Here is a 23097-nt window from a genome sequence, read left to right as displayed (position 1 = left end):
TCATCTTATTTTCCTTTTTTTCGGAACCTTATTTTTTTGTTACCCCGCCCAGGTGGGCAGCATTCTTTATGTGTTCATCGACACTCCAGGTCATCAAACGACAATCTCTTGCCAGTGCACAAAATATCCATCGTCCCACATATGTTTTCCGATCCTGGCAATAATACAAGTTTCTTTATATTTTCTCTGGTACCTTCTTCTGTTTGCATCTTTTCTCCAGTATGTTTATTAATGTCAATAATAATTTTCATTCCAATAGCTTCTTTGCCTGTATTCTAGCACTGTCTCAAGATGATCCTTATTACACAGAATCCCAACATTACCAATAGTAATGTTGCTCCAAGTAGTTTAAAATCATTTGCCAATCAAGATGGAATCCATCCAACCAGTAATGAAAACCAGTTGTCTCCTGCTGTTTTATCAGTTTCATCTTTCATTTGTATATGCAAGGTTGTCAGCATCGTAATTGCCTCTGTCAATTACCCATTTTCTCCATCGTGAGCAGGTTTAAATGTACAACAAGAAGGTCCGACATTGGCGCACACGCCTCTTACCATTCCTGTTATTGGAGAGTCATCAGCCTGATGGATCTCAATTCTTCCTTTATTGAATCGAATCCTTTTATTTTTGGATTGATCGCCTGCAACAGCTCCCATCTTATAATCTGGAGCCACTTGGCTTTCACTGCCACTTGAATTCCCGGTATGAATATAGACGTCATTATCGTGTCGGTCTTGCTGAATAGTTTGTACTCATGCAAAATGTTGTAATAAGCCACTATGGACTTTGATGAGAAGTAATTATTTCTCTTTAATAGACAAAGATGAAGTCATCTCCTCCTTCTATTATATTGATTCATTTTTGGGAACTCTTCAATATGGATATCACTTTGGGGATTCACTAATGCTGGAACATGTACATTCAATATGGAACACGCTCCGTCCCAATGCTTAGGCAACTGCATGTAGGCTCTGGATTCACAAGCCCAATATCGATCCATCAGAACTGCAGTTCCTCCAATCATTCCTGTTACTTCAATTATTTCTCCACATCTTCTGTTTTTTCCAACGTAGACATTGCCCTAATTTCTGAAGCAGGTTGTTGCATTCTTCACTTGGAATGTATGCATTGGTCCTGCTTCGTTCTCAACCCAGGTTAGTAGTCTTGCATGCTTGGCCCATGATTCTAGGCATTCAACATTCACATTCTGCACCTCATGGATTCCTTCTTTTTTCAACAAGTGTGGAGGGCATGATATTAGGTAATCTTCCCATTTAGTGCTGGTTGCTACGTGTCCATACACCAACAATTGTGTTCTATCACAGCATCCTGGTTCTCCTGATTTTTCAGTCATATTGGAGCAAATCATTCTCTTCATATCAACTACTTTTATCTTCTCTCCAAATTGGGGTATATACATATGTTTTTTGCTTGTCCACCCTAATCCACTCTCCATTCTTTTTGTCTTTACATATGTATCTTCGTATGAAAAAGCCTGTCTTGATTGCCATCTTAAAGTTGCGCACTTCCCTTCGAATTGGCCTCTCTTAGAGCAGGCTGCTAAACTGCAAAGCGAAGGCCGTGAGGAAAGGCCAGCTTTGCTCTTAGCAGCTCCGCTGAGAGTCACCATCCAGATGCTGCCCATGAAAACAGCTGATCCGCACCTCTGTGCTGGATCAGACAACCGAAGATGCCTGCCCAACCATGAGGGCCGGACTGTCGTGAAAATGTCCGCCACCACTGTCTCCATGGCAACCATGGAGCACAACATGGCCCAGCTGCCCTATTAGCCCCCACACCTCAGCAGGCCCTCCCCTCCTGCTTTAAATGGAGGGAAGGCGCATCACGAGGCGAAGCCACAGAGCGATGGCCGTGAGGAAAGGCCAGCTCTGCTCTTAGCAGCTCTTTGCTGCTTGAAGGTGCGGAAGGAAGGCAAGAACACTTCCATCCCCTACCATACAGATGCAAACACGTTCTACAACATTACAACGAGAAACCAGCGTTTGTGTGCGTGTACTCAAAGGGTAGCTGTTCACACCTACTGCCCGAGCCCATCCTCGCAGCTACTACGCCTGAGGACAAGGCTCCCGTCTCACTCTCCCGCCCAAATCTCCAACGAAATTGTTGGCAAAACCTGTCCTCCTTTACCTGCATGGCCTTTGGTCTGAGGGACAGCCCCCTAACACCTCACACACCTCCGACAACCACTACCGCCAGCATACATGCACCTGAGCAGGGCCCCTTCATGCACTCTTCAGCGTGCGTCCGCTCTGCATCCTGGCAGCAGCCCGTATACAATCGAGCGGCTCCGCCCACCAGCAAAAACCTATCACTGAACCTCTGCACCCAGTGTGTGGTCAGAAGTGCCAGGACCCCTTGAAAACCAACGCAAAGCTCAAAACACCACGCCAATTCTGGTGCCCATTCTGATGCCTACTTTGATGTTACCTTGTACCACTGCCATTGTGCTTATAGCCAAATCAGTACCTATGTTACCTACTGTGTTGTTACCATGTACCACTACAAGCACCACTGCTACTGTGCCTATAGCCAAGTCAGTACCTATGTTACCTACTGTGATGTCACCTTGTACCACTACCAGCACCACTGCCTCTGTGCCTATAGCCAAGTCAGTACCTATGTTACCTACTGTGATGTTACCTTGTACCACTGCTACTGTGCCTCTAGCCAAGTCAGTACCTACTGTAATGTTACCTTGTACCACTGCCAGCACCACTGCGACTGGGCCCTTATGGGAATCTTACCTCCCTATGCCTTCTGCTACCAGTCTGACCACTGCACAATTGCCAGCCTTGCCCAGCAATGTCTCCACCACTGCTCCCTCCTCCCCATCTCAAGCCCACCTAAGGTGTGCCCTCATCAACTCCAGGTCTCTTCCTGTGCACGCCCTTGTTGTGAATGACCTAATCAGCAACAACAACCCTGACTTCCTATTCCTGGTTGACTGATGTATCTGGACCCGCCCTTGCCCTAGCCATCCCCTCTGGGTACATTATATACAGACGTGACCACTCCTCGCACAGAGGTGGTGGGGTAGCCGTCATTGCCAAAGATTCACTCTCAATAGGAACAATTCAGAAGGACCTCGATCGGAGGGATGACTACCTTCTACTTAAACTTAAGCTCTCGCACAACTGCAACATCGCCCTCCACCTCATCTAACGACCTCCTGGCCCCTCCAGTGACTTAAAAGATGCCCTCACTCACTCCCTCTCTGACAACCTCAAAAAATCCTCTAAAATACTGCTCCTGGGGGACTTCAACCTGGGTCTCAACGACCCCAAAGACATACATGCTACAGCCCTCAATAAAACCCTATCCACCGTAGGGTTTTCGCAAACCATCTACCCATACAAAAGGCTGCAACCAGGACTGCTCGCTCAACCACCCTTTGATCTCGCCTCTACCATGGTCTGATCACCACTGCATTACATTCAACATTATCACCTCTAAGGACCCTCAACAACCCTCCATTCCCCTCCCGGCTGCACTTTCACGCAGTTCGAAACTCCTCACCCACAACAACCTTTCTCAGCATCTCAAGGTACCCGCCCTGCTACCTCCCTTTTCCAACAACCCTGAACTCCTTGCTAATGACCTCAAAGAGGTCATATCCCAGGCCGTTGACCTGGTAGCACCTCTCTCCCTCAAAAAAGCAAAAAAAACAAGCACTGTAATGCGTGGTTCACCCAAGACCTCTTACAGATGCGTGGACAAAAAAGAACTGCTCTCACCACTTGGGTCAATAACCCGACTGAAGCTACCAGAACCGCTTTCAAAACAATCTCTAAGCTATACAAAACCGCCTTTACAAACGCCAAAGCCACATCATACAATACCAGGATTACCAATGCTAAATCTGGAAGCCGCAAAATCTTTGCCATATTCAGAGAACTCGAGACCCCTTCTGCCCCGCCTTCACCAATTGTGAAGGACGAATCCTGGTGCAATTCCATTCAGTCTGCCATGCTAAATAAACTTGAGACCTTACATGCCAAAATCTTCGCCCACCAAAGGGAGATCACCAAACTGGTTGCCAGTAGTCAAAGCACCCATACCTCCACAACCCACTCCAATTCCTCCCCTTTGTTCGACTTCAAAGATATGAGTGAATCAGAGGTCATCTCACTCCTCCAAACCATCAAACCTTCTAACTGCAAAGTTGATGTCTGCACAGTACAAGTCATCAAAGACTGAGCCCCATCCCTAGCCCTGATCATCACGGCATTCATTAATGCCTCTTTTCGTACCGGCTACGTCCCACTGGGACTAAAGGAAGCGTGGGTTTGTCCGCTCCTCAAGAAGACCTCCCTTGACCCTTCCACACCAGGCAATTACAGGCCCCTAAGAGAATAGGTACTTTTCCTTGACCAAATTGTATCAATTGCGGCTACATCATGGAAGGTGATTCTCTTAAACATCCGCGTACAGGAGAAAATATAAAACTAAAAAGCTTTGGAACACGTGACTCCCAAAACGTGATATACACCATAAAATGTCCCTGTGGCTTGCATTATGTCGGACAAACGGTAAGGACGGCTAAAACAAGATGGAACGAACACAGATCCTGTATACGTAAGAACAAAACATCGGCTGTGGCAAGACATTGGCATGACAAAAAACATAACTTGGCACAGATTCGATTTGCTATCCTAGAAATAGTGGAAAAGAGAGATCCACATGAAAACTTTCAGAAAACAATGGATCAACGATAAACTTTCAGGATAGATCGTTTGAGTTCCCTGATTCCTAGAGGAATGAACGAGGAGATTAACTTCATGTGTTTTTTGTAATCAAGCATTCCTGATTCTGTATGAACACCCACAACAGCCACCATAATGGACAACCTGGTCTGGAGTCCAGACATTGGCAGATGAGACGGACGTAATTTGACACTTGGAATGGCATTTATTTGGCATTTATTTCTAATTTAACTAACATCATGTGCTAAATTGTCTAAAACATTGTTTGGGTGAAGGTTTTCTGCTTTTCTTTTTAGACGAAAAATCTTACGTGACTTTTTGTTGTAAACGCTACATTTTTATTTTTATATTTAGACTTGTGCCTGTTGAATCAAGACCTATCATTTGAAACCCGTAAATGAAGAACATAAATACAACACATAGTAAGCTAAAGATAGTTAGCTTTGTACATAACCAGTATGCATTTGCTAGTAGACGCCAAAGAGGTAGGTATACCTTGTTAACCGCGATAATGAGAAATTTAGAACAGCACAAATAATACAACACTTATAACACTCATTTTACAGATCCCTTCAATCACGCTACAATGCACTTGCATTCACAGTAACAGACCGAAACTAATGTTAATCACACAAGAACAGCGCTGACAGCTTGGCTACACATAGCGTTTTAGGATTTGTCATGGAGACATCCCCGCCCCAAGGTAAACACCCGGGGGTGGGGCGCGAGGCGTACATGCTCCGGCATTCCTGTCGGACCACGGCGCCTCACCACTGTCTCCAAGGCAACGTTTAAATAGAACTAAGAGGCATGCGCGAGCATGTCTCTCTGCAGAAGGCAGAACAACGCAGGAACTGAAGGTAAGCGTTGGAGAACATTCGCCGCTTTGATCTATACAATCGCAAAAGACATGTTAGAACAGCTGTCTAATAGCCTGTTTCTTTCACAGAGACACGATTGACATATGCGTTTCGCAACGCATCTGCAACACACGTGGCTGTAACCGTGAGCATTGAAAAACAAATTAGATGAATAAAAGCCTTTGGGGCTTATTATATTTGACAGAGATAGCTCATTGAAAGCGATCAGGTAGGACACTTTTCTCTCCTTGAACTGTGTACATAGAGTTTGTAACGCTGATACTAACTGGCAATTTCTGTTTTTCATTCATTTTTTCTGGCGTACCAATTGAATACTCGTGGGACAAACACAATGGTATGTGTGAATTTGTTTATGTATTGTATATAAACAATTTAATGTACTTGTATTGACAAATCTTATTACTATGCTCAGCTTGATGATGTAATCAAGAGCCTATATACAGCCCTGATGAAGGTTCTCACTGAAATGCATTGGCTAAATGTATATTGATTGCAAAATATGATCGCCCAACAGATTACATTAAAAATAAATCTTATTACAAAAACAGGAATGTGAATAAAACATTCCTGGCCAAAACGGCACGGATTTAACTGATGCTTTGATTTTATTAGAACATTGGACATAAATATTCTGGGAACTTGCAGCCCTCTCTAGGGGCCAACTGAGAAGCGCCAGTTATAATAAGGCAAAGTTGCCTTGTTTTTGTTTTTTTGTGGTTTATCGAGGTCCTTGTGCTATAGGACCAGTTTAAACTGGAAGCTCCAGGTTAAAATTATTGAAAACTAACTGAGAGATTTACACATTGAATAGAAGTGAGTAAACATTGTGGTGCCCACCACTCCGGTATTTTTTCTAGTTTTTTCCTCAGCACAATTGAGGTGGAGGCACACCGATCTTGAACTTCAAGTACAACAAGACCGAAGAAAGAATGTCATTTATAGAAATTGAGGCTTTAACAAGCAAAAGAGCAGATACATTGGGCTTCACAACAGAAGAAGCAGAAACAATGCTCGGGCTAATTAAAGACAGCGGATTTGGGGCAAGCAGTACGAAAACACAAGATCCTAAACAACAGATTAAACAATTGGAATAACTTATACGCAAAGAAATAAATCGCAAACACATGCCATCACGTTAGGGAGATACCATAAAAGCCAAAGGATCCCAAGAGGGTTAAGAATACAATTACGACTAACATTGTGTAAAGAGAGTAAGAGCTTTGTCAAGAAATGGGAGGCTATATTGAATAAGTGTTCCCTGGACCTCATACTACTCACCATACAAGAGTTAGCCAACAATTTGGCGGACCTTAATAACGAAATCCAAGAAATAGAACTTGTGGCAATACTAAACAGAGAAGTTGACATAATCTTGGAAGAGATTAACAGTAAGCTAGCCGACTACATGCAGAGCTTGAAACCAAAAAGATTTGAAAATTCAAAAGGGATACATATTACTATTTGAAGGATGAAGTTTATACTTGGATGGATAAATATGGCCCTCCAATAAGAAAACCTAAACCTACAAATACCAGTGAGACGTCCAGTTCAGGAACAGATACTGAAAGAGAGTCTACTAACGTAGAAGAAGAGAATCCACCAACAGCTTCAGGATATAAAAGGCCCTCAGAAGCGTCAACAAGAGGAAGAACAGCTTTTTTAGAGAAAGGCAGAGGCGAACAAGAAGGGGGAAGAGAAAGACAAAGAGGGAAACAGAACACAAGGTTACAACAAAAGAAAACATTGTGATAAATCTATCAGCAAGGATATTGACGACTCAAGAACTGCAGATACTACAAAAGGGCTTAAGCTTTGTGCCTACATATGACAGCACCTTATTTGAGTCCAAAATTAAACTATATAAACTAATCAGAAAGATTAAACTAAAAGTGTTTTATAGCAAACTATGAAATGAGGAAAAAGGGAACAAAAAAGAAGAACATTTGAAAGAATTCAGGAGCAAGAGCACCTTTATCCCTCCTATTAGTGTCCCATCAGTAGACATTTTTCAAAAACAGGTAACGAGAGACTTTGAAAAAATGCATTTTAAATCTAAAACTGGAAGCAATATGAAACCACACGAGTTAAAATTAATCCAAGATTTATATGGTGATCCGAACATCACAATAAGAGCTGCAGATAAAGGTGGTGGTCTAGTTTTGTTGAACACGGTGGACTATGATGAAGAATGCAAAAGACAACTGAGAAATATCAATACCTATGCACCATTAGAGAATGATCCAACAGCAGAAATTAAACAAAATCTGAAGCTCCTTTTGGATGAAGCAGAGGAACTAGAGTGGATAAATCGTCATACAGAAAAAAGTAATTCTTGACGAATCCTTACCCACGGATACCACACTTTCATACTCTCCCAAAGGTACACAAAGACTCAGTCAAACCGCCAGGCAGACCTATTGTTGCAGGGATAAACAACATCCTAGAACCTCTTGGTAAATATGTGTACTACTTCCTACAAACTTTGATTAAAAAAACAAGTACATACATCCGAGACTCTACACACTTTTTGCAACATCTGAACTCAATACCATTTGACTCCCAAAACATTTGCTTTACAATTGATGTTAAGAGTTTGTATACGTCAATCCCACACGATCTGGGTAACAAAGCAGTGGAATGGATACTTCTTAAAGCAGAGGAGATAAGAGCTCAAAAAGAATTCATAATTGCACTGCTGGAATTCATCAGCAACAATTTGTACTTTAGATACAAAGATAATTACTACCTACAGGTGGCTGGCACAGCTATGGGGGCCACCATGGCCCCTTCGTACGCAAACTCATTCATGCACAAATTTGAAACCGAATATGTTTTACTTAACCAACGGTGGCAACAACATCTAGGTATCTGGATAAGATACATTGATGATATGTTTGGGGTAGGGAAAGGCAGTAGACCAGAACTACTTGAATTCTTTGATTACCTGAACAGTAAAGACACAAGAATACAGTTTACACATGAATTCTCTCGTGAAAGTATACACCCCTGGATGTACAAATCAGAATAACTAACACAGGATACCAGACCAGCATCTTTCGAAAGCCTACAGATAGGAATAATCTACTCCAACGACTACGCGTTCACCAACCAAGCCTCATCAAAAAGTTACCATATAGCCAGATGCTTCGTGTGAAAAGACTAGTGAGTGACCCTCTAGAGTACGACAAAGAAGTCAAAGAAATGGGCAAGAAATTTCTGGACCGTAGATACATGAAAGAAGAAGTGGCAGCAGCAAAAATATGCATAGCAACTCAGAAAAGGGAAGATCTATTGAGAACTAAAACCAAGAAGGATGATGAACCCCCCCTAGTATTCATATCCAAGTACTCAAGACAGAGTAACCGCATTAAAACTATCATTAAAAAACACTGGAACACAGTCACCTGCGACCAACAGGTAGAACATTTATTCAAAGAGGTCCCTACATTCGCTTATCAACGGAGCCATAATCTGAAAGATAAACTTGTAAAGACCAGACCAGCACAAAGGAAGAGGAGCCACTAAGAGAATAGGTACTTTTCCTTGCCTTGCAATTGCGGCTACATCATGAAAGGTGATTCTTTGAAACATCCGTATACAGGAGAAAATATAAAACTAAAAAGCTTTGGAACATGTGACTCCCAAAACGTGATATACACCATAAAATGTCCCTGTGACTTGCATTATGTCGGACAAACTGTAAGGACGGCTAAAACAAGATGGAACGAACACAGATCCTGTATACGTAACAACAACAAAACTTCGGCTGTGGCAAGACATTGGCATGACAAAAAACATAACTTGGCACAGATTCGATTCGCTATCCTAGAAATAGTGGAAAAGAGAGATCCACATGAAAACTTTCAGAAAACAATGGATCAAAGATAAACTTTCTGGATAGATCGTTTGAGTTCCCTGATTCCTAAAGGAATGAACGAGGAGATTAACTTCATGTGTTTTTTGTAATCAAGCATTCCTGATTCTGTATGAACACCCACAACAGCCACCATAATGGACAACCTGGTCTGGAGTCCAGACATTGGCAGATGAGACGGACGTAATTTGACACTTGGAATGGCATTTATTTGGCATTTATTTCTAATTTAACTAACACCATGTGCTAGATTGTCTAAAACATTGTTTGGGTGAAGGTTTTCTGCTTGTCTTTTTAGACGAAAAATCTTACGTGACTTTTTATTGTAAATGCTACATTTTTATTTTTATATTTACACTTGTGCCTGTTGAATCAAGAACTAGCGTTTGAAACCCATACATGAAGAACATAAATACAACACATAGTAAGCTATTGATAGTTAGCTTTGTACATAACCAGTATGCATTTGCTAGTAGACGCCAAAGAGGTAGGTATACCTTGTTAACCGCGATAATGAGAAATTTAGAACAGCACAAATAATACAACATTTATAACACTCATTTGACAGATCCCTACAATCACGCTACAATGCACTCGCATTCACAGTAACAGACAGAAACTAATGTTAATCACACCAGAACGGCGCTGACAGCTTGGCTACACGTAGCGTTTCAGGAGTTGTCATGGTGACATCCCCGCCCCAGGGTAAACACCCGGGGGTGGGGCGCGAGGCGTTTCTGCTCCGGCATTCATGTCAGACCACGACGCCTCGCCACCGTCTCCAAGGCAACATTCAAATAGAACTAAGAGACATGCGTGAGCATGTCTCTCTGCAGAAGGCAGAACAACACAGGAACTGAAGGTAAGCGTCGGAGAACATTCGCTGCTTTGATCTATACAATCGCAAAAGACATGTTAGAACAGCTGTCTAATAGCCTGTTTCTTTCACAGACACGATTGACATATGCGTTTCGCCACGCATCTGCAACACACGTGTCTGTTGCCGTGAGCGTTGCAAAACGAATTAGATGAATAAAAGCTTTTGGGGCTTATTATATTTGACAGAGATAGCGCATTGAAAGCGATCAGGTAGGACACTTTTCTGTCCGTAAACTGTGTACATAGAGTTTGTAACGCTGATACTAAATGGCAATTTCTGTTTTTCATTCATTTTTTCTGGCGTACCAATTTAATACTTGTGGGACAAACAAAATGGTATGTGTGAATTTGTGTAACGCTCACCTGATTCCCACGGAGGAGCAGGTCTGGCTTCGAGTGCTGATGCTTCTTCAAAGGTGAAGCGCAAGACTCTGAAGATGGACAGGAAGGGCCCCTCTACTCTGGCTTTTCCGGCTCGCAGGAATATTCCGCTGTGCGTGAAAAGGGAGTATTACCTACTGACTGAGTTATGCTCAAGCCTCCCACTCTCTTCCAACCCTCCACGATACCCTTCCACGATTCCCCGTGAAGTCTCACCTTAGGGTCAGGAAGGATGAGCTCTCCATCCTGCTTCTGATGCAGGGGCGCGTTGAAACCCAGTTACTTCACTGGATTTAGGATTGATGGGAGTTCAGGTAAGCTTGACTATTCAGGTAAGGCTCTGTAAAAGTTCTGTTGCAAGTTCAAAAGTCCGAGCTTAACAATAATGTTCATTGTCTTTTTCCCCTTAGGGGCCGGGGTTTGGAATGCCGGAGATATGGCGCCGACCCGAAGTGAAACGTGCAGTTCCAGTAAATGACAGGTAAGTTCTGGATGAGCGCTCGGGTAATGTCTTTGCATTCGCTCATTCAATGTCTTTGTCTTTTTTCCCCATAGGGGCCGGGGTCCGGAAAATGCCTGGAAGCGGCAAGACCCGAAATGAAATGGGAATGACCCAACAGGTAAGTCTTAGAAGGAAACTGAGCTTTTCCTATTCCCTTCCTTCTCTCACCTTGTTCTTGTCTTTTTCTCTCTAGGCTCTGGGAAGTGGCTGTGGATCCGGATGATCGCTGCTGAAGATGGTGGCGTCCAGGATAGGTGAGTGAAATGCAGCGCTGCAGCGATCGTAGCAAAATGCTTTTAAAATTATGTCTTCCTTTTCAGGATCGTCGGTGTGATGTCTCCGTGGTGCTGATTTAGCAGGTAAGGTCTTTTGTCTCCCTTTGCAGGGGACCCAGGCTACTGACAGGCGTGGCTGAGGTCCAGATGCAGGAGCTGACACGGTGAGCGTCCAGCTGCGAGGAGCAGAACAACGCGAAGCGTGAGTTGCTGATCGGATGTGGTTTAAATAGCTTTGGAAGAAGTTCCAAGTGTGTATCCTTCCACCGATCAGGTATGTATCCTTCCCCGACCACACCCGGGTGGAAAGTAGTCCCACAGGTAAAGTAGTTCCATTCAGGCCTCAAAAGGGCCTGGATGTGGCAGCATGGTCTGCATCAGGTAAGTGCACATTAAAACACTTGAACACATGTCTAGTTTTATGAGCCTGGCGCCTAAGTCGCCAGGACAGAGGTCCAACATGAGCCTGGCGCCTAAGGCACCAGGACTGCGTCCAAAGGGCCCCAGCTTGGGCCCACTGGCACTCCCCTGGGGGAAATGATGCCTGCCTCTGGGGTTGCTGGGTCGGACCTGGCTCCTTGGAGGTAGGCATCATGACAGTACCCCCCCTCAAGGCCCCTCCCAAGGTTCTTCCCTCCGGGGGTTTTGGCTTGTTCGGAAATCTCTGGTGAAACCTTTGTACTAATCGAGGTGCGTGGACATGGTTACTAGGCTCCCACGATCTCTCCTGAGGTCCATATCCCTTCCAGTGAACAAGATAGAAGAGTTTCGACTTTACCACCTTGGAGTCTAAAATGTCTTTAACTTAAAATTCTAATTCCCCTTCAATTTGAACTGGATCTGGAGGTTTGGACAATCGGGTTCCTGGTTGTACTGGCTTCAAAAGTGATGCATGAAAAACTGGATGAATACGCATGTTGGAAGGTAGATCCAGTTTAAAGGCCACTGGGTTGATTATAGCCTTGATGGGATAAGGTCCTATGAATCTGGGATCGAAGGTTCGCGGGCCCTTGAGGGGTAAATGTTTAGTTGGTAGCCATACCTGGTCTCCTACTTGGTAAGGAGGAGTTTTACTTCGGTGTAAATCAGCGTTTTCTTTATACTTTTTCTTGGCTTGCTGTAAATGAGTTGCAGCTTCTTTGAAGGCTCGGGTTATTGTGGAATGCAGATGATTTACTGCAGGCATTTCCAGGGTCAGAGGTGGATCTAGGTCAGAGGTCCGAGGATGGTGACCATACAAAGTATAAAAGGGGGTTTGTCCGGTTCCAGAATGCACTGAATTGTTGTATGCATATTCTGCGATCCAAAGGATTTCTTTCCAATTTAACTCGGATTGGTGTAACATGCACTGAAGATATTGCTCGAGAGTCTGATTGGTTCTCTCGGTTTGTCCGTCGGTCTGGGGGTGGTGGCTGGTGGATAACCGCACATCTATTTGTGCTAGTTGGCAACACTTCTTCCAAAAATGGGAGATAAATTGACTTCCACGATCCGAGACTAATATGGAAGGGAAACCATGTATGCGAACTATATTCTCCAGGAATTCCTTGGCCAAGGTGGAAGCTGAAGGCAAACCCTTTAAAGGGATAAAGTGGGCCATTTTGGAGAATAGGTCCACAATTACAAGGATTGTGTTGTAACCAGCACAAGGAGGCAGGTCGGTTATAAAGTCCATTGACAGGGTGTGCCATGGTGCCGGTGGAATATCCAAGGGTTGAAGTAGGCCGGCTGGCCTTTTCTTTTGAGCCTTGTTTTGGGCGCAAATTCCGCAAGACAGAACAAAAGACTTTATGTCTTTTCTCCAAGAATGCCACCAGAAGTGGTGTTTGATTTTTTCCTCCGTTTTAGCGATACCAGGGTGTCCTTCCATTAAAGATTCATGATGATGGGCAATAACAAGTTCTTGCAATTCTTTACTTTGCAGAAACAACCGCTCCTGGAAGTAGGGTAAGTCATCCTTAACGGTGTAATGAGGACCCTTTTGACTCCATTCCAGTAAGGTTGAAGAGTCTAGAAGTTGTTTTACTTGCGTTTGGATGTTCTCAATAGTTTGCAATGAAGTTAAGCCTAAGATTCTTTGCTCAGGTATGATAGGCACAGGTTCTAAGCTCGAATTAGGTTCTTCCATGCCAATCCGGGATAAGGCGTCCGCTTTTCCATTCTTGCAGCCAGGGCGATAGGTAATTACAAAATCAAATTCCACAAAGAATAGAGCCCATCGGAGTTGTCGTGAAGATTGAGCTTTGGCCGTCTTTAAATACTGTAAGTTTCTGTGGTCCGTAATTACGGTGATGGTGTGTCTTGCCCCGAGAAGGTAGTGACGACAAGCCTTGAAAGCAGATTTGATGGCCAGTAACTCTTTATCGGTAATTGCGTAGTTGATTTCAGGAGGAGAACCTTTTCTGGACCAAAAGGCCACTGGGTGTAGTTGGTTAGTTTTTGGGTCTCTTTGCGACAGGACAGCTCCCATGGCCGAACTGGATGCATCGGTTTCCACTATGTACGGGAGATCTGGGTGCGGGTGCTTCAATACAGGTGCAGAGGTGAATTTGGTTTTCAGGTCCTGGAAGGCTTGTTCGGCCTCAAGAGTCCATTCGAAGCGTTTGTTTTTCTTTAGTAGAGCTCTGATGGGTTGGACTGTTCGGGAAAAGTCCGGGATGAATCTTCGATAGAAATTGGCAAAGCCGAGCATGCTCTGAACTCCCTTCACCGAGCTAGGAGATGGCCATTTGAGGATGGCGTCCACCTTTCGCGAGTCCATTCGGACTCCTTGAGGTGTCAGGATGAATCCGAGAAACTCAACTTCTGTGGTATGAAAAACGCATTTTTCGAGTTTTGCAAATAGTCTGTGCTGGCGCAATTTCTCAAGAACTGCCCTAACATGTTTTCTGTGATCAGATTCTGAAGAAGAGTACACCAGGATGTCGTCAATGTAAACAATGACACAGACATTGATAAGTTCCCGAAGAACATCATTCATAAAGTACTGAAAGGCGGCAGGTGCATTGCACAAACCGAAGGGCATCACCTGATATTCGAAGAGCCCAAATTTGGTGCGGAATGCAGTCTTCCATTCGTCGCCTTCTTTTATACGCACCAGGTGATAAGCTCCTCGGAGATCTAACTTGGTGTACACACAAGCGTCTTTCACCTGGTCGATAAGCTCAGGGATCAAGGGCAGAGGATAACGATTCTTAATCGTTATTTGATTTAGGGCGCGATAGTCTATACACGTTCTAAGGTCGCCTTCTTTTTTCGGCACGAAGAACAGAGCTGAAGAGACAGGAGACTTGGACGGGCAAATAAAACCATTGGCTAGGTACTGATCTAAATACTGACGCAAATGCAGGTTCTCAGGTTCCGTAAGAGCATAAATCCTACTACAAGGTAGTTGAGCATTGGATACCAGATCGATTTGGCAATCATAAGACCGATGGGGAGGTAACGTGTTAGCCTGTTCTTTCTGAAAAACGTCTTGGAATTCTTGGTATTCTGACGGTAGCTGTACAGGGGTGGAAGTTGCTGAGGCTAGACCCATAGCTGGATTTCTTGGATAACAAGTTGGTTCACAATCAGGAAAACTTATCTTCTTTGCTCGCCAGTCAAATCTGGGATTATGTGTTTCTAACCAAGGAATTCCAAGAATTACTTGAAATTGGGGGGCCTTGATCACATCAAACACGATTGCTTCCCGATGTCCATCCTGACCCACCAGTGTCACTTCAACAGTGGAATGCGTTACAGGCCCTGAGGCTATTTCGGTTCCATCTACTGTAGTAATGACATCTTGGGTTACTTTCGGGCGGAGAGGAAGCTTAATCCTGGAAGCCAATTCACGGTCTATGTAATTTCCAATAGCTCCACTGTCGATGTATGCTTTTATAGCATGCAACTGCTGAGGCTGTTTTGGGTCCACGAGCACCATTGGCATGACAAAATGTGAGGTCAAAGAGTTAGTTTTCAAGCTCGGCAAGCGGACCCCTACGCTTGTCGGGCTAGGTCGTTTCCCGAATCAGGTTTCAATAATTCGTTATCAGTAGCTCCAACCACCTTCTTAAGTGGTTTAACTGGACAATTTCGAAGAAAGTGACCGGAAGTCCTGCAATACAGACAAAGTTGCATTTGCCGCCTTCTCTCTCATTCTTTCTGCATTAATGGTCCTTTAACACCACCGATTTGCATAGGTTCAGATACGTCGGTACTCTTGAAGTTAGCGTGGGTTTTGATCGGTACTGGGTTTTCATACTTGAATCAATCTACTTTTCTATTTTGAAGTTTGTGATCAAGTTGAACCACCAAGTCTATGTAGTCTGCGCAGACCTGGGGTGGGTTTACTATCTGAGCTAGAACATCCTTAAGCTCTCCGTGCAGGCCTCGATGAAACAATGTGATCCTTTTGTTTTCTGGCCATCCAGTTTCCACAACCAGTCTGTTAAAGGTGGCAATGTAGGGCAGAAGATCCTGATTACCTTGTCGTAAGGATAGCAGTTTGTTATCAAGGGCCTGTCCTTGAGAGTGTCGAGCGAACAATCTTTCCATGCTGGCCTGGAAGCCCTGAAAATTCTGGAGAATGGGATCATCCTGATTTATCAATGGAATAGACCAATCGGCAGCACTGCCACTGAGGTAAGATAGTATAAAGGCTACCTTGGTCTGGTCATTAGGGAAGGCTCCGGGTCTGCATAGAAAGTGTAAACGACATTGGTTCATAAAGACGGCATATTTCTTGGGATCCCCCGCAAAACGTTCAGGCGGGGCCAAAGGCATGTGTCCAGGTAGATTAATTTGTACTGGGTTATTCAAACCCATTGATGTGGAAATGTCTCCGGAATTAGGTAAAGGAGTCTGCCCTGCCTGGGCCTGTAATAACCTTTTGGCTAGGTCATCTGTTCTTTCCTTGGATAAGATCAGTTATTTTTTGAGAGCGTTAGTCTCCTGGCGGGCTGAGTGCACCTCTGCCCGTAATTCCCCCAAAAGCTGGGCCAGCTGGAAAGTCTTGGAAGTCTCCATAGCGCCCGGGTGGGAAATTGTGGGTAGGCTTCGCGTTCTGTAACGCTCACCTGATTCCCACGGAGGCGCAGGTCTGGCTTCGAGTGCTGATGCTTCTTCAAAGGTGAAGCGCAGGACTCTGAAGATGGACAGGAAGGGCCCCTCTACTCTGGCTTCTCCGGTTGCAGGAATATTCCCCTGTGCGTGAAAAGGGAGTATTACCTACTGACTGAGTTATGCTCAAGCCTCCCACTCTCTTCCAACCCTCCACGATACCCTTCCACGATTCCCCGTGAAGTCTCACCTTAGGGTCAGGAAGGATGAGCTCTCCATCCTGCTTCTGATGCAGGTGCGCGTTGAAACCCAGTTACTTCACTGGATTGAGGATTGATGGGAGTTCAGGTAAGCTTGACTATTCAGGTAAGGCTCTGTAAAAGTTCTGTTGCAAGTTCAAAAGTCCAAGCTTAACAATAATGTTCATTGGCCCTCATTACGACCCTGGCGGAAAGTAACTGACATGACCGCCATAGCGTAAATAGCGTTTCCGCCACTGCACGATGGAGTAAAGTGCGGCTAATTCTGACCCATCGGGCACGAGCATTACGCCATGGCGGAAGTGCAAAGTCCGCGATGGCGGAAATGACCCCAAAACACCCCTTACCGCCGTCGTACGTCACCCTAGGTGCAATTCCGCCACCCATCTTAGCGGTCACCGTAATGAGCGGTCAGCGCAAATTACGGTAACCATAAATATACGGAAACGGAAGTAAAAACATGGGGCCGGAACGGGAAACAGCACGCCGTACACCTATAAAATCAGAATCCCAACACAACCATCAAAAATCCGACCCTGAGACACATCCCAACCCGTTAGCCACCCCATTAAAAAAAAAAAAATATGGGAAAAGTTGCTAAAAAAGCGTGCGATCGCAAGCGGCAGGTCCACTTCTCCCATGAGGAACTCACCGTGCTCACAGAGACTCTCCAGGAGAATGCTGCCGTCGTCTCCTCGACGCAAATGACCAGGACGGCACTTGCGAACAAGAAGGACATATGGGCCCTGGTGGCACAGCGGGTAAGTGTGGTGGGGACCGCACCCCGCAACCCACAGCAATGCAGAAAGCGATGGGACGACCTACGGATACGCGTCCGGAGCATACTCTCTGCCAACCGGAACATTGCCACAGCTACCGGGGGAGGATCGGAATCACCCATCAAGTTGACCCCCTGGGAAGAAATCTGTGCCTCCACCATTGGAATGGAGAGCATAGAGGGAGTCGGAGGGATGGAGAAAGGAGTGCAGACATCCGAAGAATCAGGTAGGTGGGCCAAATAAAACTATGCCAAATCCACAATTACCAACCATGTGAAGTACCATGTGTCCCCATAGTGCAATAGAAACACATGTCCAGGAGAACGACCACATACATTGCCATGACAGCGCCCTTTAAAAGTCAGATTAAATACATAAATAATTAAAAATCCCAAAAACACACTCTACATGTGCAGCATGCACACCCTAACTGCAGACTGCAAAATAACTGCATCCCCAATCCACACAAAAATGAGACCACCTCCAAGGCCCTGACCCAAATCACCCCCAGGTACCACCCCAATGCATGTGATACATTGCCATTACAATTACCACAGACCCATAAATAACGCTCGCCCTCCTTTACTCCACCACAGGGTCCGATTCCAACGACGAGCTTCAGGACACCCCTACCAGCACACCTGCAAAGAGGGCCAAGACCAACGGCCAAAGACCCTCCACCTCAGCTGCACGGATCAAGACACGGCAGCAGCACAAATCGAGTGGCAGCACACTGGAGGGGACTCCAACAGGCACCCCAGCAGCCAGCATGTCCACAACAGCAGCACCACAGGTCCCCCCAATGGATGCCACAGAAGGCACTGCTTCTGGTGGCAGCAGCACCCTAGGTGACACTGCATTCATGCCAGCATGCTCCGACACAGAAAACGGTGCTGTCGAAGTAGGACCCATCCATGACCTATCTCAATCCCCCTGTTTGTATCATCCCGTACACCATGAGGAAACCACGCAGGGGCACCCACAAGATGACGACTGGCCAACCCCCACAAGGCCTGTGGCAAGGCAACATGAGGCGTCCAGCCCCTCTGTGACACCACCGCAAATGGGCATGGCCCAGCAGAGGCAACAGTCCCTCGAGCAGATGATTGTGCAACAGCAGCAACTGGCCACGCTCCTCAAGGAGCATGCTGCTGAATGTGGGGGTTCTAAGGCAGCCATTGAAACATCTACTGAGACACTTAGGGCAGAAATGGAGCGAAGTACCGAGAGCCTGAGGGGACAAATGGAGAGAAGTACCGAGAGCCTGAGGGGACAAATGGAGAGAAGCACCGAGAGCCTGAGGGGGGAACTGCATGCGACGTCCAAAGACGTATGTGGTGAACTTGCCGCTGTGCGCCGTGTGCTCACTGAGCTCTCACAAACCCTTAGGGACATGCATGGACGTGAGCAGGCAGAGACATCATCCGTTGCAAGTTCCGTCCAGGGCAGCCCCCAACGTAGATCTGGGAGGAACCGGCGCTCCACAGGCAGGGGTGCCCCTGATACCCGGAGAGGGGGCTTGCAATAGCGTCTGCCCACTGACAATGAGCGTCATTGGACACTGGTGTTCGGGGGGGAGGTAGGAGGGTGGAGGGGGTGTGTTGTGCTTCATTGGGTGGCGGGTCGATTGGGTGTGTAATGTCATTTCACATCTGCAATACAATTCTTCATATTCATCCAATGAGATGTGTGGACATTGATCTTTGTGTACGAGGCCTATCTTGGCGTACAGTCCACATTGTGCATGTTCCAGACACACACAGTGCCACAAGTCCCGTGTCCATGTAACAGCCACCAGGCGTGAGTGCTAGAAGCATGCATCTATGAGATTCTGACGTAATTCACGGGCCTCCTGTGCCTCGCGGACCCCTTGAGGTGCTGCCACATCCCCACCCTCATCATGACCATCTTCAGGTGCTTGCAGTTCTACGTCGGGGGGCATGGCCACATTCCTACGTACGCACATGTTGTGTAGCATGACACATGCCATGACCATCTTTGCAACCTTCTCATGGCGGTACAGGAGTGCCCCGCCAGACCTGCTGAGGCAGCGGAAACGAGCCTTCAGTAGGCCGAATGCCTGTTCTATGACCACACGGGTACGTGAGTGGGCATGGTTGTAGTCCTCCTCATGCTGGTCCTGTGGGTTCCGGATTGGTGTAAGGAGCCATCTCTTCAGTGGATACCCGGCATCACCTGTATGTGGACAACAAAGGATGTTTGTGGAATGTCATTGCTACGTACGCATCCCCCCCCTTCCTGCCAGGTCATTCACGCATCACCTACCCCACATACTCATGCATTAAATGAGACTCACCGAGTAGCCAGGATCGGTGCCCTGCGTGTCGCTCCATGTAGCGTGGTATTCTAGAGTTCCGCAAGACCATAGAATCATGGGTTGATCCTGGAAATCGGGCACAACAATGTGTAAAGATCCTGTTGGAGTCACACACCATTTGTACATTGATAGAATGATATTGTTTCCGGTTGCGGTACTGGGCCTCCATGGCATGTGGGACAACCAATTCCACATGGGTGCAGTCGATGGCACCAATGCAACCCGGTATGCCGCCAAGTGCATGGAATCCCACTTTTGTGTTTGTAATCTCCTGCTCCGAGCGTGGTAAAGTGATGCAGTCGTCTGAGTGCTTCAGGAGGGCATCAAGCACTTGGAATAGTGTCCGTGAGAATAGTGGCTGTGAAATGCCATGCAACTGTCCGACTGTGTGCTGGTAGGTGCCTGTGGCCAGGAAGTGGAGTACAGACACCACCTTCAGTAGGGGTGGGATGGCGGTTGGGCTATCTATCATGCTGACAAGGTCAGCGTGTGTCATGTCGACAATGGCGGTTATGGTGTCGCGGTCCAAACGGTAGAGGATGTGGATCTGCTCAGCTGTGAGGTTGAACGGATTAGCTCGGAGGCGTGGGATTGCGGGCTGCCTGCGTGGTGGTAGTGGCTGTGCTGGTGGGGCTTGCTGGCCATGCCTTTCCCTCCTCCTCCTCCTCCTCCTGCGTCTCCTCTGTGCGGCCGGTTGTTGTAGTAGTTGGCGTTCGTCTTCTTCTTGAAGTTGGAGTACTTGCAGTGCAATCAGGTCCACCAGGCCCAACATCGCTAGTCCTGCCGGTAGCATTCTGGAGTGGGTGTGGTTGGGGGAGGGGGTTGGGTGTGCAATTTATGTGTTTTCAGGCTGTATAGCCTTCACCTGTGGTGATTCATTCCACCTGTGTCAGCTGCAATGCCTTTCGTGCGAGCACGTCCCGCACACGACGCTGCAATTCGACGCATGGCATCTTGCATTTGCATTCATGTTCTTAATCCCGATGGCAGTGAAATATTGGTTTATATGTTAATTCTGCTATGGTCCCATTGTTGCACATACTATATTTGCATTCGCGAGCAGACTTGTGAAGGGTCAGTGGAATGTAGTGCTCGATCAACGGTGGACCCTCATGCAGCACTGTACCGACGTTCACCGACGGGCGGGGAGTCCCATTAGTGATTGAGGTCAGTTACCATTTTCACACACAGCCGCACTACATAGATGTATTTGTGAATACAAGCGTTCACAGATGCCTTTTCGACGTGATGTTGCAAATTAGGAATTCGAAGGACAGCGCTTTCGGTTTTCAACTAGCGGCGTGGAGACGCCCACAGGTCTGACTGGAAATATAACGTTCTATTGTTGAATGTCCTTGGGACAGGGCCCATGACGAGAATGCAATGATTGATATGATTTGAATGGGATGCGCTATAGCGTAGTGGACGATAAGGCAGGACGTTCCCAAATACATGTTACTTCACTACACTAGAAATCCGGGCAGGAGCACAGTGGATTTTGAAGACTGCATTACGCACAGACTCAATGGAAATTTCGAATGTTATGTGAGTAAATATTCAGGCGTTTTCATACCGGGATGAGGGAATGATGAATGGATGCATGGACAGATGATTTAATTGGGAGTCTGCCATGTACATGGCTATTTGGAATCTATCCCCTTCCCCTGCGCTATGTGATGCAAGGCTGCCATAGTGGGACCATCGTCTGTCTGCCCTTGTTGAACCCTCCCTGTCTCGACGCGCCTTCAATCACTTGTGTCTATACACGTTGATGATCCCATCTGATGGATCCTGTTCTGACAGGCGCATGCACACAGACACTCGTTTGTAATATGGCCTCATTACGACCCAGGCGGTAAGTTACCGCCTGGGCCGTGACTTTACCACCATGGCGTAAACTCTGTTTACGCCATGGTGGTTGGCGGACTTACCGCCCCATTCCGACCTAGGCGGGGCGGTAAGTCCCCAATCCCCATTTACCCTTCCCCATTCCCATTTTTGCCCCATAGGGCATAATGGGAGTGGGGAAGGCGTTAATTACGCCACCGTAAATTACGGTGGCGTAATTAACTCCATGGTCCCTTAGCGCCATGGATTTTAACACCTGCTAAAAGCAGGTGTTAAAAGCACCATGGCGCTAGGGGACCTCGTAATTGGCGGTAAGGGGTCGGCGCAGCTAACGCTGGCGTTAACCCCTTACCGCCAGGGTCGTAATGAGGCCCATAGTGTATTCACCTCGATTTATGTCGTTATGATTCGCAAGTGATTTTTGGGTGCAATTGATCCTTATGAGTGGGCTAGCATGCATATGGTTGTAGGTTTGGTGTGTTGAATGAAGTGAGTAATACATATGAAGTTCGGATGCCCATACTGTTATTTTTTTCATTTGGGTGACAGGTATCTCCTCCCCTTCTGCCGCTGCCATCTGTACGCCACTCCTGCAGATTACTTCTACAGTCGACACCTGCAGCTTCGAGTTAATTAGTGGAGCACCATTACGATCTTATGGGACGATCGCCAATGGCCCACATGCCCTTACGCAGTACTAGTGGCTAGGTGCAGCATACCTACCTTCTAGCTGGACTAGTGCCTACTTCATGGGACGGCCCTGCGGTCCTAGGCGCTTCCATGTTGCCTTTTTGGACGTTGATGTAGCCCCTGTGTACCATGAAGGTACAGGGCGTCACACAAGGGGAAGCTGGTCATTTATTGCGGATGCAGCCCACAGTAATGATGATCATTTGGGAGTTTATGTTCAAATGGCTGTATGGGCTTGGTGATTTTGATGTGCATTAAATTTATATTCAGATATTAACCGTGTAGTGTTATTCTTTGCTAGTAATGTGGCATATTCCGATTTGTGGCGCAATGTATTGTGAGGTGATCTGCATTGGGTTCCGGCTTCTGGGTACAGTTGTGTGGTACGTGCTTATGCTGATGGTTGGTTTGGCTACTGGCAAGTGTACAGGGCTGGTGCAGTCTCCCTCAGGTTACTGCTTTGAATGTTGATTTACACTGGTGGCAAGCGATGGGGGACTGTTGTTGTTTTGTCTCATGGGATTTTCAGTTCATTTTGGTGTACTTGCACCTTCAGATGCCTGTGCTGCATCAGTACGGCAATGGTGTGTTGCCAAATGTGGATGGCCACTCACAGGGCACTT

This window comes from Ambystoma mexicanum, chromosome 2p (genome assembly GCF_040938575.1).
Source record: "Ambystoma mexicanum isolate Mex_15411 chromosome 2p, UKY_AmexF1_1, whole genome shotgun sequence".
Taxonomy (NCBI): domain Eukaryota; kingdom Metazoa; phylum Chordata; class Amphibia; order Caudata; family Ambystomatidae; genus Ambystoma; species Ambystoma mexicanum.
This window is presented reverse-complemented; position numbering follows the sequence as displayed.